Source organism: Desmodus rotundus, chromosome 5 (assembly GCF_022682495.2).
Source record: "Desmodus rotundus isolate HL8 chromosome 5, HLdesRot8A.1, whole genome shotgun sequence".
Classification (NCBI taxonomy): Eukaryota; Metazoa; Chordata; class Mammalia; order Chiroptera; family Phyllostomidae; genus Desmodus; species Desmodus rotundus.
In genome coordinates, this window is record NC_071391.1 from 98,394,038 (window position 1) to 98,409,106 (window position 15,069).

At 42.3% G+C, this 15,069-nt stretch overlaps 1 protein-coding gene and 1 long non-coding RNA gene across 3 annotated transcripts in view; both read right to left on the reverse strand.

Moving 5' to 3' along the window:
• TGFBRAP1 (transforming growth factor beta receptor associated protein 1) overlaps window positions 1-8,447 on the reverse strand; it is a 57,016-nt gene extending 48,569 nt beyond the window's left edge. The window contains exon 1 of one of the 2 annotated variants that reach the window (XM_024571809.2): window positions 8,336-8,447. The gene's annotated coding sequence lies outside the window, so the exon portion shown is untranslated. The remainder of the gene's footprint in view (window positions 1-8,335) is intronic. The other variant, XM_045204744.3, reaches the window with a different exon arrangement.
• A 3,029-nt stretch (window positions 8,448-11,476) lies between these two features.
• Window positions 11,477-15,051, reverse strand: LOC139440961 (uncharacterized). The gene is made up of 2 exons (XR_011651290.1): window positions 14,853-15,051; window positions 11,477-11,786 (listed from the first exon to the last, which is right to left on the reverse strand). It is a non-coding gene; the product is annotated as an uncharacterized lncRNA (long non-coding RNA).
• Window positions 15,052-15,069: the final 18 nt, after the last annotated feature.

Consider the following 15,069-nt stretch of genomic DNA (forward strand, 5'->3'; position numbering starts at 1 on the left):
TAAGCTTTCCTACAACCGTACGGTATCACAGTTGATCAGTTTGCACGGAATAAAATTTCCTTCTTCACTGCATTCCAAATTGGGCATGTCTGTTGGCATTGAATTGGTGCCAACAACTATTGGTTCACAAATTTAATCTGCATTTTTATATAGAACAATTAGAAACTTTAGTCTTAACAAAACACATTTACACTTGCGTGAAAAATTAGGTATGAAGGAATTATCTAACAAAGGTGTCTAAGATCTTTATGAAGAAAATCATAAAATCTTGTTATACATTAAAGAAGACCTAAAGTATAACCTGAGCATATGCTTCTGTAGAAAATGACGAGTTGGTTTTAAAATTTAAATGCAAATCAAAATACCATCATGCATCACAATGTTTTGATCAACAAGCCTCATATACGACGCTGGTCCCATAAGATTATAATGGAACTGAAAATTTCCTAGCACCTAGTGATGTTGTAGCCATCTTAACATCTGAGTGCAACACATTACTCAGACATTTGAGGAGATGCTGATGTAAACAACCATATAGCACTGCCAGTCGTATAAAGGGATAGTATATCCAATTATGTATAATACATAATTCTTGATAGTAATAAATAGCCATGTTATGGTTTATGTACTTACTTCACTATGCTTTTAATAATTATCTTAGAGTATACTCTTTCTACTGATTTAAAAAAGTTTTCTGTAAAACAGCATGCCATGATGCGTTGGCAGCAGCCTCACAGATCTCATATTTACTGCATCTCTTGATTCCCTCATGTTCTCTTACGCTTGATTTAATCTTGTGTTGCTTTGTACACTAACTGCAGTATGGGCTTATAGCCTAGGAGCAATATGCTGTACCACCTACCCTCGGTGTATAGTGAGCTGTACCATCTAGGTTTGTGTAAGTGCACCCTATGATGTTCACACGATAGGGAGGTCACAGAACATTGCATTTTGCGGGATGTATTCCAATCATTAAGCAGCACAAGACTCCCTAGAATAGTCAAAACAATCTTGAAAATGAAGAACAAAGTTGAAAAACCTACATTAACTGATTTTAGAAACTGCTATAAAATTGCTGTAATTAAGACATCATGGAAAAACAAATAGATCAATAGAATAGAAGAGAAAGTCCAAAATTAGACCCATAGTTATACATTCAATTGATTCTTGACAAAGGTACCAATGCAATTCAATGGGGAAAGAAAAGTCATTTCAATAAATGCTGCTGGAGCAACAGGATAATCTTATGAGGAAAAAGTTAACCTTAATTATCCCTACCTCACACCATGGATTAATACAATAATTAATTTGAGATACCTCAAATTATTTTAAAAGTAAAATCTAAAACTATAAAGCCTCTATAAGAAAACAAAGAAGAATATCTTTGGGACCCTGGTGTATATAAATATTCCTTAAAATACAATAAGCACTAACCATAAAAGAAAAAGTTGATAAATTGGATTTTATAGAAACTAAAAACTTGTGTCCATTAAAAGACACCATTATGGAAATGAACAGGCAGCCCCCAGACTGGGAGAAAAGTTTGCAACAATGTATATGGCAAAGGACTCACACATGTCCAGAATATACAAAAACTCCTACAAACGAAAAGTCACAATGATACACCATTTCACAACTATTAGAATCACTACAGTTAAAAACACTGACAACACTAAATGTTAATGAGGATGTAGAACTAGAAGTCCCATACTTTGTTGGAAGTATAAAATGGTACCGTCACTTTGGAATTTGTTGCTTTTTTATAAAGTTAAACATGCATTTATCCTGTTACCCCACAAGTTCATATTTCACGTTTCCATTTCTCTTGAGTATATACCAATATCCACAAAAACATATGTACAAGGACATGCAGAGCAGCCTTATTCATAATCACCAAAAAGAGGAATCAGCTCAGTTGTACCCATTTGTACACAGTTTCCGAATGGTCTCAGTGATGGAGGCTCACCTGATGTCTGGACTGAGCTAGCTCAGAAAAGTCCAGTGGTAGACTCATTTGGGTGGAGGCATGTACTGGCATTGGCCTGGCTCGGGTCAGCTTGCTAATTAATAAAGCATAAATGGTGTGGGCAGTTACTAAGGGACATGCTACCCAGTGTCCAGCCTTGGTGTTCACATCCCTGTGGCACTGAGCACTAACCCTCCTTCCTGGTACCAGCCCACCCCTACACTCATCTTTCCTCTCCTGGCCATGCTGTCATAGGTATGGAGCAGGAGAGGTAGGTATGAGTGGACACATTTTTTCCTTTGGCCTCTCCTACGTTCCTGACTGAATGGACAGCAAAAGTTCTTCCACTGCAAACTACCTTCAGATGTTCTCTTCATCTAAATTAGCAAAATAAATGTTAACTGAAGTCCTCTACTAAAAACAAACAGCTAAACACCTCCAATTCCTATGGGTAACTCCACTGTCGCTCTGATTAATCACCTTCGCAATCTGTAGAAATAACACACTTAATACAACTACATCAGTGTCTCAAAACTTTAATAGTTAGCAACTAGAAGATGAATTTTAATAGCTTTGTGGGCCAATTAGCTCTCTTCTTAGGATATAAATTGACTATAACTACAATCAACATCATCTCAACATCAAAAAAATATGAATTATTTCATTGACCACTCTAAAGTCAGATGAGGTTTGATAGGACTTAAAGACTCAGTGGTCACAAACAAAATTTGTGTATGTATGTTAAGAAAGCTTAACATTTTTGTTCTTTAACTGCAGTTGCCTCAGAAAAAGACCTCTTCTAAATACTCAAGGTAATGTCACAGGGTAATTGGGAGACTGGGCACACAGAAACAAAAGAGAAACACAAGGACATTCATGTCCTGGCTCACCAGAGGCGTGGGGGGCTAGCTGGCTGGTGCTGGGGCACCAGCGACTTGCCTCCCTGAGAGATCCAGGGAAGTTTCCGGACCGTTGCTCCTGTTGCTTCAGAGTGACGTGGAATGCAGCCCAATATTAAAATGGAATTGAGTCAAGTCGCCATTGTGATATTCTTGGAAAAAGTATATCACCACTACCTAAAAGTATCTCACTACTGTGAGAAAACGCCAGACTACCCCAAACTGAGAGACATTCTACAAAATCCCTGACTCTCTTCCAAGAGTCCTAACCAAGGAGACATGACAATGAAACTGACCAGAAACAGGATCATGGAACAGAAAAGACATTAGTGGAGTAACTGGTGAAATCAAATAGTCTGCAGGTTGGCTAATAACAATGATGTTAACTTATTAGTTTTGATCACTATACTATGGCCATACGAGATGTTAACAAAAGGGAAAGATGAGTGTTTGTGAGTTACTAGAAAGAGTACAAAAATATGTGTACTATTTTTCAACTCTTAAGCCCAAATTTACTTCAAAACAGAAAGCTAAAATTAAAAGCTAAGTGTAATTATAGTTTATAGTAATTATAGTTTTTATCATCTTACCTTGGAGTAATAGAAAAAGAGAAAAGAGAGCTGAGCATCTCCTTTTCTAGCAGGAAAAGAGTCAGCCAGAGTGACCTGAGTGTCAGTGACCAGAAAGGAGAAAATGGGACACGCAATGACCAGCACTCCAGCAGAACACCCCCAGGTGCCTCAGGTCACAGAAGCAACGTCATAATCTTTTTTATTCAGTTACTTTTGGGGGTGTATGTTCTAAACTTAGTGTCCTAGCTTAAAATTACAGGTATGAATAATACCTACATAATTGTTTTTTCTCCTGACAATGCATTTCAAAGAGGAGACTTTGGGACTTTTGCTCATTTGAAATATTTCTCATTGAGGAATTCAGATTGGATTGGGGTAAATGTGAGCTGACTCCTGCTGGGTCCAAAATCTGATACACTATGAGTTCAGGAAAAGCAGACAGGTGAGACGCTCTGATGGGCTTCAGGTACCTGCTAGTAGGTACCTGAAGCAGTAGGGCTTCAGGTAGTCAGCTAGGATGAGGCCTTCTGTATGTTCTCCCTCTGTGTAAGGTTCAAGACCCTAGAGCTAAGCTGGGCCATGCAGTGAGGGGTGGTAAAGTGGGCAGCATGCAATGCAGACATTCTCATGTTAATGTGGGGATCCAGACTTCCAGTGGCTTGCCCAACTGTTTTGATCTTAGGCAAGTCACTTAGAGCTCTGGGCCTGTCACCTCCTTGTAAAGTAGGAATTGGGGCTAGGCAACATGCTTCCCCTGTATTATTATCTAGTTCCTCTGAAGGACAGGGCAGTGATAACACTATGGTAGGGGAGCTAAGACTCCTGGAAGGCTCATTACATGCCAGACTCCATATTAAATGCTCTCTTCATGCTCACAAGCCTGTAAGGCCTAGTACTATCATTATTCCATATGCTGGAGAGGAAACGGAGTTTTCGAAATGTTGAGTAACCATGGAGAGCTGAGGTCCCAACCCAGGCAGCTTGCCTCAAGAGCACATACCTTAACCAGTGAGCCACCTGCTGCCCAACACTCCTGTTGCTCCAAGCCTACACAAAGGACAGGCACCATCTGACTGACCCCAGCCAGTGCCCTGATGGCTAACCACTGGGTTTGGTCAGATACTGAGTTACTTGATATAAATGATATCATTCCATTCTCACACCACTCTAAGAGGTGGGTATTATTATGGACATGCAGAGGTATCTGGTGGCTTGCTCAAGATTACATAGCTACCAGGTGATGAAACAGGGTCTTCAACCCCAGGGTCTGTTTCTGACTCCAAAGCCATCTTCTTTCCACTCTACTGACTGAAGGAGTCAAATGTGATTTCCGATGCTCTCTTAGAATTCAGTCCTCCTGAAGAAAAGTGACAACTATAAACATAAGGCCACTGTGGGATGAGGCCTACAGATGACCACCCTGCTATAATTCCTGCTAAGGGACCCTTGTTCTCAGCAGGGCTCTAGCCTTCCTATCATGAGTCTAAAGCAGACATCCTATTATCCTCCCTCACCCTGCTGTCCCCTTAGATTTCTCTGCACCAGAATGGCTTACCCCTGTCCTCTGCCTCCCAGACAGCTTTGTCACAAGTAAAGGGGATTGGCATCAGCACTGCCTTGCTAAATTCCAGATGCAGAATAACACACTTTCACATGTCTCCACTAACCTAGTAATCTTATCAAAACAGGATACACATTTATGTGGCAAAAGTTGTCCTCACAGAGCCTACCTTCTGCTGGCCCCAGGTTCTTCTCTAAGTTCTCAAGACATCTGCTCAATCTTGAAATTTGCCAGGAACCCACAACAAATTTACTGTCTTGTACTAAAGACAGCTTTCCCCCTTTTGAAAACTAGGTCACTACTTGACAACAATTTCATGTTCTTCTGCATTCCTGTGTCCGAGATCGCTGAAGACTAGTTACAGCACAATAAACCCGTTAGAATGACCTGAAAGATTATCTTTAAAAAGAAAGAAACAAATGCAGGTAAAGTCTAACATCTCACTTGTCATCTTGATATTATTCTGCACAAACCTATGTGTGACTAGTCATAATTGGTATCCTTTTCCTGGGCAATACTAATCAAAATTATTTAAATATATATGTAAATACACATAACTCATACATAAGTAAATATTTATATACACATACATACCATTTATACACACCACATATATATATACCATATGTGTGCATATATAGTGTGTGTATATATTATGTACATTCTATAACAGTAACATCAACAGTTATAACTGAACAAGGGACTTAGGGGAGGAGGAAGGGGAAGGAGTAGAGTGGGAATATGAGTCTCTAGAACATTTTCTTCATAACATTTTCCTCAATACTGGACCTTCAAACAGCTACAAAGAATCATCTAGTGCCTCCTGGATGTTGGGCAATTATTCTCTGTTACATATAATTTTTTATTTCTTAATTTATTTTTGTTTTTTTTCAAATTATAAGAGAAAGTTTATTTAGAAAGTTACTGAGGTAATAGAAATGAACCAGCTGGGCTGTGTAGGTTCCAGAAACAAGCTACAGAAGCAAAAGAAGGGCCTGTGGAGCTTGGGAAAGGGGACGGCAAAGGCAATGTACCTGGCAGGGAAAAGTGGGGGACGGGAAAGGCAACGGCTCCTGTTTCAGCACAAAGCACTCAGGCTCATTTGGGGTGGCTTTAAGTTAACTTGTTACTGCTACATTCATATTTAGGAGTTAAGCATTTTTTAATAAAGAAAAACAGGTCAGGTTTGCCACAGAAGAGATGAGTTATAAAGTATGGGCTAAAATATTCAGCAGGATCCAAACACCTGGCCACCACAAATGATTAATGTATTTCTATTGAGCACTGGATTCAGCCCAAGATGGAGATGCATATCTCATTAAGTAGAATTTCCTAGAGTTTTCTTAAAGGATCACAAATGTTTAATATTAGCATGAAGGAGTAGCAATAATAACAACTTTATTTTTTCCTGAACAGAAATGCTAGTTGCAAATCAGGCCTAGAAAATTTAGCATTTTTTTAAACAGCAGGTGGACCTGTTTAATACGAGAATGAACCCTTACAAATTCCTGTGACTTGAGTGTCCAGCAGAGGCTGATGTGACCTGGTAGCCTGCAGTGGTGTCCACAGTCCTCCCAACTCTAGGACCGGATGACAGCTGCCAGAGAGTGGAGGAGAAAGGTGAGGGGCACCACCCGATTTCTTTGCAAAATGCATATACTGTGACGTGCACAGCAAATTGGGATCAGGACCCATAAGGAATCTAACTCCAGAATAAAGCATTCATTGGGTTAACAGTTCCAGTTGACTCTTGAACAACACAGGTTAGAACTGTATGGGTCCACTAATAGATGAATTCTTTAAAAATAAATATATGGTTGAAAACAGTATTTTTAATTCACTGTTGGGAATCCACAGATTCGGAGGGCCGAGTGTATGCATAGTTCTATGTCATTTTATATAAAGGACTTAATGATACAAGGATTTTGGTATCTTTGGGAACAACTATAGTTAAGTTGTGGGGGAATCTAAAACTAGATTTCCCCCTGTGCAGGGTCGACTGCCAGGGTCAGGATTGGAACCCACAGCTCTGTGCTCACTGCCACCATGGAGCAGATACCCTGGAGCCTGGGAAGGGTTAGCTGTAGACATGCTCCCAAAGAGCCTGGTCAGGGCTATTTCTAGTGCCACACACCAAAGAAGAGGCTACTCTAGTGACTGCTGAGGCTGGCGGAAATAGAAGGAAAAAGGAAGCAGCTGGCCAGATGTCCCTTCCTAGCTGACCATAGCGCTGGAATCTTCTGGCTGACCAATAGAGAGAATCAAATCCCTGGGGAGGGCGTAGCAGTAGTGGGCCCCCACAGGCCCCTCCATGTCCTGAGTTCTGACTCCAGGTAAGTCAGCTCACACTGCAGAGGACCCCCTCCTTGCACACTTCTCTCAGTGCCTTAACCTGTCACTACAATCACTTCTGCAGCTCCTTCCCTCAGGACAGGTGCTGTCCCACCAGCACTTCATCAGGGATTAAACCCTAGCACCCAGTACAGTCATTCTCATTAAGAAGCTCTGTGTGAAACCCTATTTCCAGCAGCCAGGAAGGGCCCCCAGAGTGGCCTGCAGACTTTGTGAGTGAGGGTCACCAAAAGCCCATGAGCACAGAAATAATGACAGCTCAGACAATTGGAAGGACTGCTTCTGTCTTTAGAGTCATCCCCATTTTACACACAGGGAGGCAAGCTGAAAACCCAACTTCCACCTGCACCTCTAGGCCAATGAAAGGGCAAATCGCCTGGGGGAGGCAGCTTCCAGGGAGTAGGGGCGAGATCTCTGCCCCTCCTCCCCAGCACACCCTGCCCGGTATCCCGGCTCAGGGCAACAAGTCGGGCCTGAATGTGACCCAGAATTTGAGCTCTGAAATTCCAAGAGCTTCAGGAAACATCAATTATAGAGATAAAAACAGGTCCATACAAGGGGTGGAAGAGCAAGGGGCGCAGGGGCATATTCCTGTCCGGCTCCTCCCTCCAGAAAAACCAACCTGATTGGAGCCTACCCCAAAATAAGGGTTAGTTCTCAAATCTTCCCCAAACACACACCCACTCCCTCCTCACACGCCAAAACATCCGCATACCCGCACCCCAGGCTCGGGCACATCTGCCCACACACACGTGCACGCTTGTGCACCCGGACCCCCCACAGTTGCACACCTGTCCCGCGTTTGACAGGCACTTGACCCCCCACGCATTTTGGCCCGCGCACACACACCGGCCCACTCACAACCCTCCAGGCACCCACACTCGCTCGCCCTCCACCCCACCGGTCCCTGCCCTCCAGCCCCCCTTTCCTTGCGCTCTTGGTAGAGCGCCCCACAGCACGACATCCCGCCGCCCTCCTCACTGACCCGCGCGGCGCCCGTTGGCCTCCACCGTCCCGCTGGCGCTGCAGCCTGGGCCCAGCGCCGCCGGCCACCCGCTCCCGGCCGCGGCTCTCGGGCTGGTCCGGCCGTGCCGCCGCCGCCGCTTCCCGTCACGTGGGGCAGCCTCCCTGCGCCGGGAGGGCGGGAGCCCGGTGTCCCTGCGCCGTCGCCCCGGGCGCCCGCCGCCTCCGGGCGCCCCTGGGGTTTAGAAATTCCGTTCCCAGCCCAGCGACCGATGGGCCGCCCCTCTTGGCCTCAGTTTCCTCCTGTCTAAGGGATCACAATAGCGCCTGCCTCGTGGGGCGGTCGTGGGGGTAAATGAGTTTGTTGCTGTAAATTAGGGGGTAAATGAGTTCGTTGCTGTAAATTACCAAGAACACTGGCACAGAGTAGGTGTTCATGGAGTGTTAGTGATGACTGCTTAATGTGTTTTCTCCTTCCCCACCGGCAAGGCAATGTACAGCTTCATGAGAACATGGGCTAGGTCTGATTTGCTCACTACTCTTACTTCTAACACCAAAACAAGCTAGACATAGTGTAGGCACCCGGGAAATACTTGCTGAAAAGAATGAATGAACCGACAGACCAACTAACCAACCAATCAATCCTGGGAAAATCTTAACCACTGTGCCTCTCAGTCAACTTGAGATGGTAACTTGCTGGAGGTGTTCCCAAGTGTTAAGCAGCTAATCGCTGACTAGTCAGGGCCTAAAATCCCCAAGAGTTGTCGCAGAGGTGACACCTACTGACTGCCAAACCCTGGGCTTAAAGGCCTTACATCAATGATGTCATTTAAGCCTCCCTAGGTCCTTATGAAGTAAGAGCTATTAATCTCTCTATTTCACAGATGAGTTGACTGAGGCAAAAAGAAGTGAATGATTTAACTCAAATTCCATGGTAGTAACAACAGAGCAAGATAAGAACCCAGAATTCAAAACCAGTGAATTTTATATACATATAAAATTAAGTTCTATTGATTGAATAGTTTATGGAATATTTGTGTTGTCTTAAAAATGTGTATTAACAAAAAAAGAGGAAAAAAGCTCATTCAGAAATAATTATTTCCTTTATGAAAGGCTTTACCATAGAATTCTTAAAATGGCGAGCTCCACATGTGCACATCATCCCTTCTAGAAACATCTGTTCTTCCTGGAACTCTCTGAGAAGTCTATTTAACATATGACAGGAACCTATATGTAAATAATTATTCCACAACTTGGGAAATATCTGCATCAGAGCTAATTCTGAATTCCTCATGTTATTTCAAGTGATTACACTTGAGAAGAAATATCAGTCATGTTTCTCAAAGGAATGTTTAATTAACTTCTTTTATTGATATTTATTAAATATCCCTTGGGTCCACACTAAACACATTATGAGTATTTTATAGAATGTGAAAAAGACGTGTTCTAATCGATTATTTAAGATTAAGAGTTGAATAGACACAACTGAATGCTTTTAATAGTTGCCATCTACTTTCAAAACATAACGTCCTCACACTCATACATTTAACGGTCCTCACTGGCTGTAAGCTCTTAAGGGTGAGTGTGTCTATCAAGTTTTGCTGTGTCTCTCTACACAAAGGAAGCACTTAACCAATATTTAAAATTCCTGATACTCAAAATTAATAAACTAGGCTATCTTTAAAAGAGTCTTTTATGTTAAGATTTGGTTACTCTATAAACTCCCTTGTTAAAAGTACACATCTAGTTTGGATATCAGTTTAGAATATGAGATTAAACAAATAAGGTACATTTATGATTTTTTTTTAGCAAACATAGCTTACTAGAGGCCATGTTTTAAGAGTTTTTATATGCTTCGGCTCATTTAGTTATACACATATTCATATACTTGTAATCTAGGTTCAGTAAAATAAACTTTTTCAACTGATATTCAAATCAACTATTTCTTGAGCAGCTCCTATGTACCAGGTGCTATGGCCGAGGCTACTGGGTATACTGCAGTGCGCACGCTGCCCCTGTCCTGGACCCACTTAATTTACTTCAAAGATTTATAAATATGATTGGTAATGAGCAGTACCAAAATCACCTTGGACGTTGTTATAAATGCAAATTCCTGTGCCCCTATCCGAACCTCCTAAGTCAGGAACTTGGGGGTGAGGAGGGGTGGAGCCCAGCACTGTTTTTTACAAGCTGTCCAGATGACTCTAATTCTCACTGAGTTTTGAGAACCACTGATTTGGAGGGTATGTGGAAGAAGCACCCTCCTAATCATATCCTAAGGTAAAAAATAATGTGCTTCTGAGGTCTCATGACAGGAGAGGTCAGTTAGGAAATGCCTGAGGATCAGGGAAGGTTTACTGATATTCATTCATCACACACTTACTGTTCTTACTCTGTGTACCAGGCGCTATGCTAGGTGCTGAGAAGTAAGGCAGAGATGTCAGGCACTGAAGCAGCTCATTAAACAGGTGTCCTGAGATGGGTTTTACAAGAAAGCCAGTAGGTAGTTTACACATGTAAATACATCTTTATGGACAGGTCGTAAAAGGAATGAGAAATGACAATAATAACAATAATCATTAATCATTATTATGGTACTGAAGGTAGTTATTTAAAACCCAAATCAGAACTGTTGTTTTAAATACCTAAAAACACAGGTCCAAAATGTGAAGTGTTTTTTAAATTGTTACATTCATGTTGAAGCTCTTTGATTTATGCTAAGGTATATTTTTGACAACTAATGATAAAATATTTGTAACATAAACATCTTAAATATTATACTATGGACAAGAGGAATCAACACCCAAAGTTCTCAGTATGTATTTCATTTATGATTAATTCAATAAACATTCATTGAGTACCTACTAAGTGCACGCCCTCACTGTGCATGCCAGAGATGAGGTGGGAGATTAGAAGCAAATGTATGGCCCCCGATGCCAGGCCAGGCAGTAGCTTGTTTCCCTCAGCTTTGTTCTTGTCAACAATAAGCACCAAATAAAAATGTTAATGATTAAAACCCCATGATCTCTGAGGGGAAAACTCTGACAATACTGAACTTAAAAATGTATGATCACTATATAATACAGACAATACTGCAGCAGGAGTAAACTTCAGCCTACAAACTCAAATGTGTAACAAATAGATTGTTTTTTCTGTAACTGAGCTTTATTTCTATTTTAAGCCCCCACTTGGCTGCAATAACAATAATCTTATTGATGGAGGCCTGCCTCCTTCCTTGGGGCTGTGTCTAGAAAAGGGAGTTTCTGAAGTGCGAAGGTGAGGATAAGTAGAAGATGACAGATCTCTGCATCACTGGTCCCCATAAGGATTCTAAGATGCTCTTCGTCCATCCTGGTGTTGGTTTTCAGTCTTGCTCTTCCAATCATGGTGACTGCATGGCTTGAGGGGCGAGGATGTCTGTGGCTTCCTTGCCCTGCAATGTGGCAGTAATCTCTGTGAGGTGGCCCTGCTGCCTAGACATATTGAAACATCACCTCAGAATTTGTTAGAAATGTAAATTCCCCCCCATCCCAAATTCCTACCTCAGAAACACTGATTAAAACAGTCAGCAGACAACAATGCTCTGAGGCTCCACTCTCCAAGGCTTTACCCAGAATGGAGTGGGGGCAGGCATTCCCAGTCTCCCCTTCCTTTGGAGAGGGGTTGGGGGGCATGTATTACAATCTCATTCTACTTCTTCCTCTCTGAAACCTGATTTTTTCTGCCTCAGATGCCATTCCCTCTACCGTGATATTTTAGCTTCGGAGACACCTAGAATTATCTGAAAGGATATAGTTTTAAGCAGGGAAGTACTTTAGTTTTAAGCTGGGAAATTCTAGGAGAAAAACAAAGCACAGGTCTTATCTGCCACAAAACCACCAGTTTTTGCTGGTGAAGAGCTTGAGGCTTCAGGTTAGGTGACCGGTCCAGAAAACCACAGCAAGGAACTCTAACTACATTTTCAGACTCTAAACCTCTGATGTGGACCCCGGCCGGCAGGGTCTGTGTGCTGTGGCTGCAATAAACAAATTCACAGGGACTACAGAAGTCCTGTGGAGAAAAAGGGACGGCAGGGCCGCTCTCTGAGTGAAAGAGGGCAAGAGGGCCCTGACCCCTGCCTGGACAGGCTTTTATTGCTTTTCTGGGTACATTACCCTGAGGATGGTCCTCATTTACTCTGCACAGGTTCCCTGTAGGTGACTATCCTTTACAGATAACAAAGGAAAGAATGTTGCTAATTACTTCAAAGAGAAGGATGTTACAGATCAAGGGGAAAAGTGGTTGAACTCGTTACACTCCATACTTGGGTGGTTTAGCAAAGATTTTAGGAAGTTACTTTAAAGATATGCAGTAAACATTTGCTGCCTCAATCCAGGGTGAGGAAGTTTTAGCAAAAGCAAGTCTCATAGCAGCCTAGGTACAATGCAGGCCCGATTCCCCACGGGAGAACCTATCCGTGGGTGTGGGTCCTGCCCGCCAACCTCGCTCCCCACTGGCCTTTCCAAGTTGGGGCTGGGCTACATTTTCCATACCACACGGACAGGTTCCCTATAACCTCTTCCCCCACCCCCCCACCTCCACCACCATCCTGCCACTTCTTTCCTTTCATAAGTCAACAGGCTACAACAAATCTCCAGGTAAAGGCAACAGTGGAGGCACTGTTCATACTTCAGCTCCCATCTCACAACATTATGAGGTGGTGGTGTTTTCCATTTCACAGGTGAGGAAGCTAAAGCAGGTTTGTAACAGTGGGGAACTGTAACCCATTCCACCATTCTTTTGGCATTGTTTCTGTAAATGCTGACTCTAATATTCAACTTGTAGATAAATAGCATATTTGTAAAAGAATCCTAGAAGCTTACTTCAAAAGATACGGATTCCCAACTTCAAGCATCCCAGCTCTGGGAGATTTCCTGACTTTTATCCATGGAGCCAGGATGACTAAACCAAGATGATGCACATCGAACCTCACTTGCCTTATCGGAATGACTGTGCTAGTCTGCAAGCAGAAAACTTTTTAACCCTCTCCCCTTGATCTCTTTTGTTCTGCTTCCCCTCTCCCTCCTTATAAAAATCTCTGCCCGCACAGAGACGTGAAGATGGGCTTTGAGACAACAGTCCCCATCTTCCAGGTTACTGGCACCTAAAAATAAACCACTTTCCTCTACGTAAGCACCCGTCTCTCTCTCTCTCTCAAGTATTGGTTTTCAAAGCAGCAGAGAGCAGGAGCTGCATTTGGTTGCAGGTTGACATGAAGTATTTCTCAGTGTTAGCTGCCAGTTATTAAGCACCTACTCTGTGTCAAGTGTGTTATATAATCTTCACTCCTTTGAAAATTCTTCATGGAAGGTGTTAGCAGAGCCTTCCTCTGATAAGGCTGAGGCTGAGAGACTTGAGTAACTCACCCAAGTTCTCAGTGCAGCAGAACAAAATCTGAACTGAGGTCTGGCTTCTAAGGCTCCTTGCAGCTGCTTTTGCCACTAAAACAATGTATGTGCCTTTTGGTGAGGAAATAGGGATAATATCAGCCACATTAACTATTGTCATGAAAATCAGATTTAGATATGGAATACTGTGATGTTAATGCTACAAAGTTAATACGCTTAACTCCAAATTAGGACATCCAAACACCTGCCTCAGCTCAGTTCTGAAAGTCCAGCAAGTCATTTAATCTTCAGATGTGCTTCCTCAGCACTAAAATGAAAGAATAGGACTGAATAACTTTTAAGTTTCTGCCCTGCTCTCAAATTCAACTTCTAGATAAAGCATCATATACATATATGATTAAGAAAAATTGTAAAACACCTCTCAACTTTATCTTGTCTTTTTGATATTGTATCTCACTTATTTTCCAATTCTTTCAAGGTTTACCTTTTGTCATCCTCATATGTTCACATTTTTTAAAACACTACAATAATTCCCAATGAAATGATACATGATAGAAGATGTAAAACACAAGCCTTTAGGATTGTCTGCGTTTAAGTTTTAAATAGGCAAAATATTTTGGGATGTATATCTTCTCCAAAAAGATGAAAGGATAGTAGAAAAAGATTTTTCAGTAATTAGATCAAATCTACTAGATTTTCTTTAAATAAAACTATTACTTCACTGTAGTTACAAGTGCAAAGTAAATATACTTGAAAGCCAGTTTTGCTACATCCTCAAATTGCTAGATGCCTCAGTAACCTCATCTGAAAAGATAAGCATTCTAGATCTATGTATTTCATTGGACTGTTCTGAGGAATGAAATAATCCACATAAAGTGCAGGCTCTGGCACCTAGTAAGTGTCTAACAAACATATGGACGTTGTCACCGCCATTCCGTCAGTTATTTTCACACTAGGGCAGGTTCAGTTATTATTTTCAGGTAACAAATGCCTGAGTGCCTATTACGTGCTAGGCACCGGGAATTAAAGTCCGGGGCTTAACAGCAAATTAAAGGATTAGGAAGCAAACAATGAACTGGTTAAACAAAGAAAACGTGGCCAGTTTCAGACGCGACTAAGCGCCGTAACTAGGTTAACGTCTGCAATCCCTGCCTCGTGCCGCGAGACTGTCCTCAGAATCCCTTTTGGCGTCTTCAGTTGGACGTCACAAGAAGTGAGACCAATCGTGGCCAGCCTTGTGAACTGTGCTTTCTCCGCTCTTCCTGCCAGACTTGCAATGCCACCGGTTTCCTCGACAGACACCCTTTCATTTCTTCCGCCTGAGGAAGTATGCCAGGAGAACCAGCCCAGACAGCCCCCAGCCGTGCGA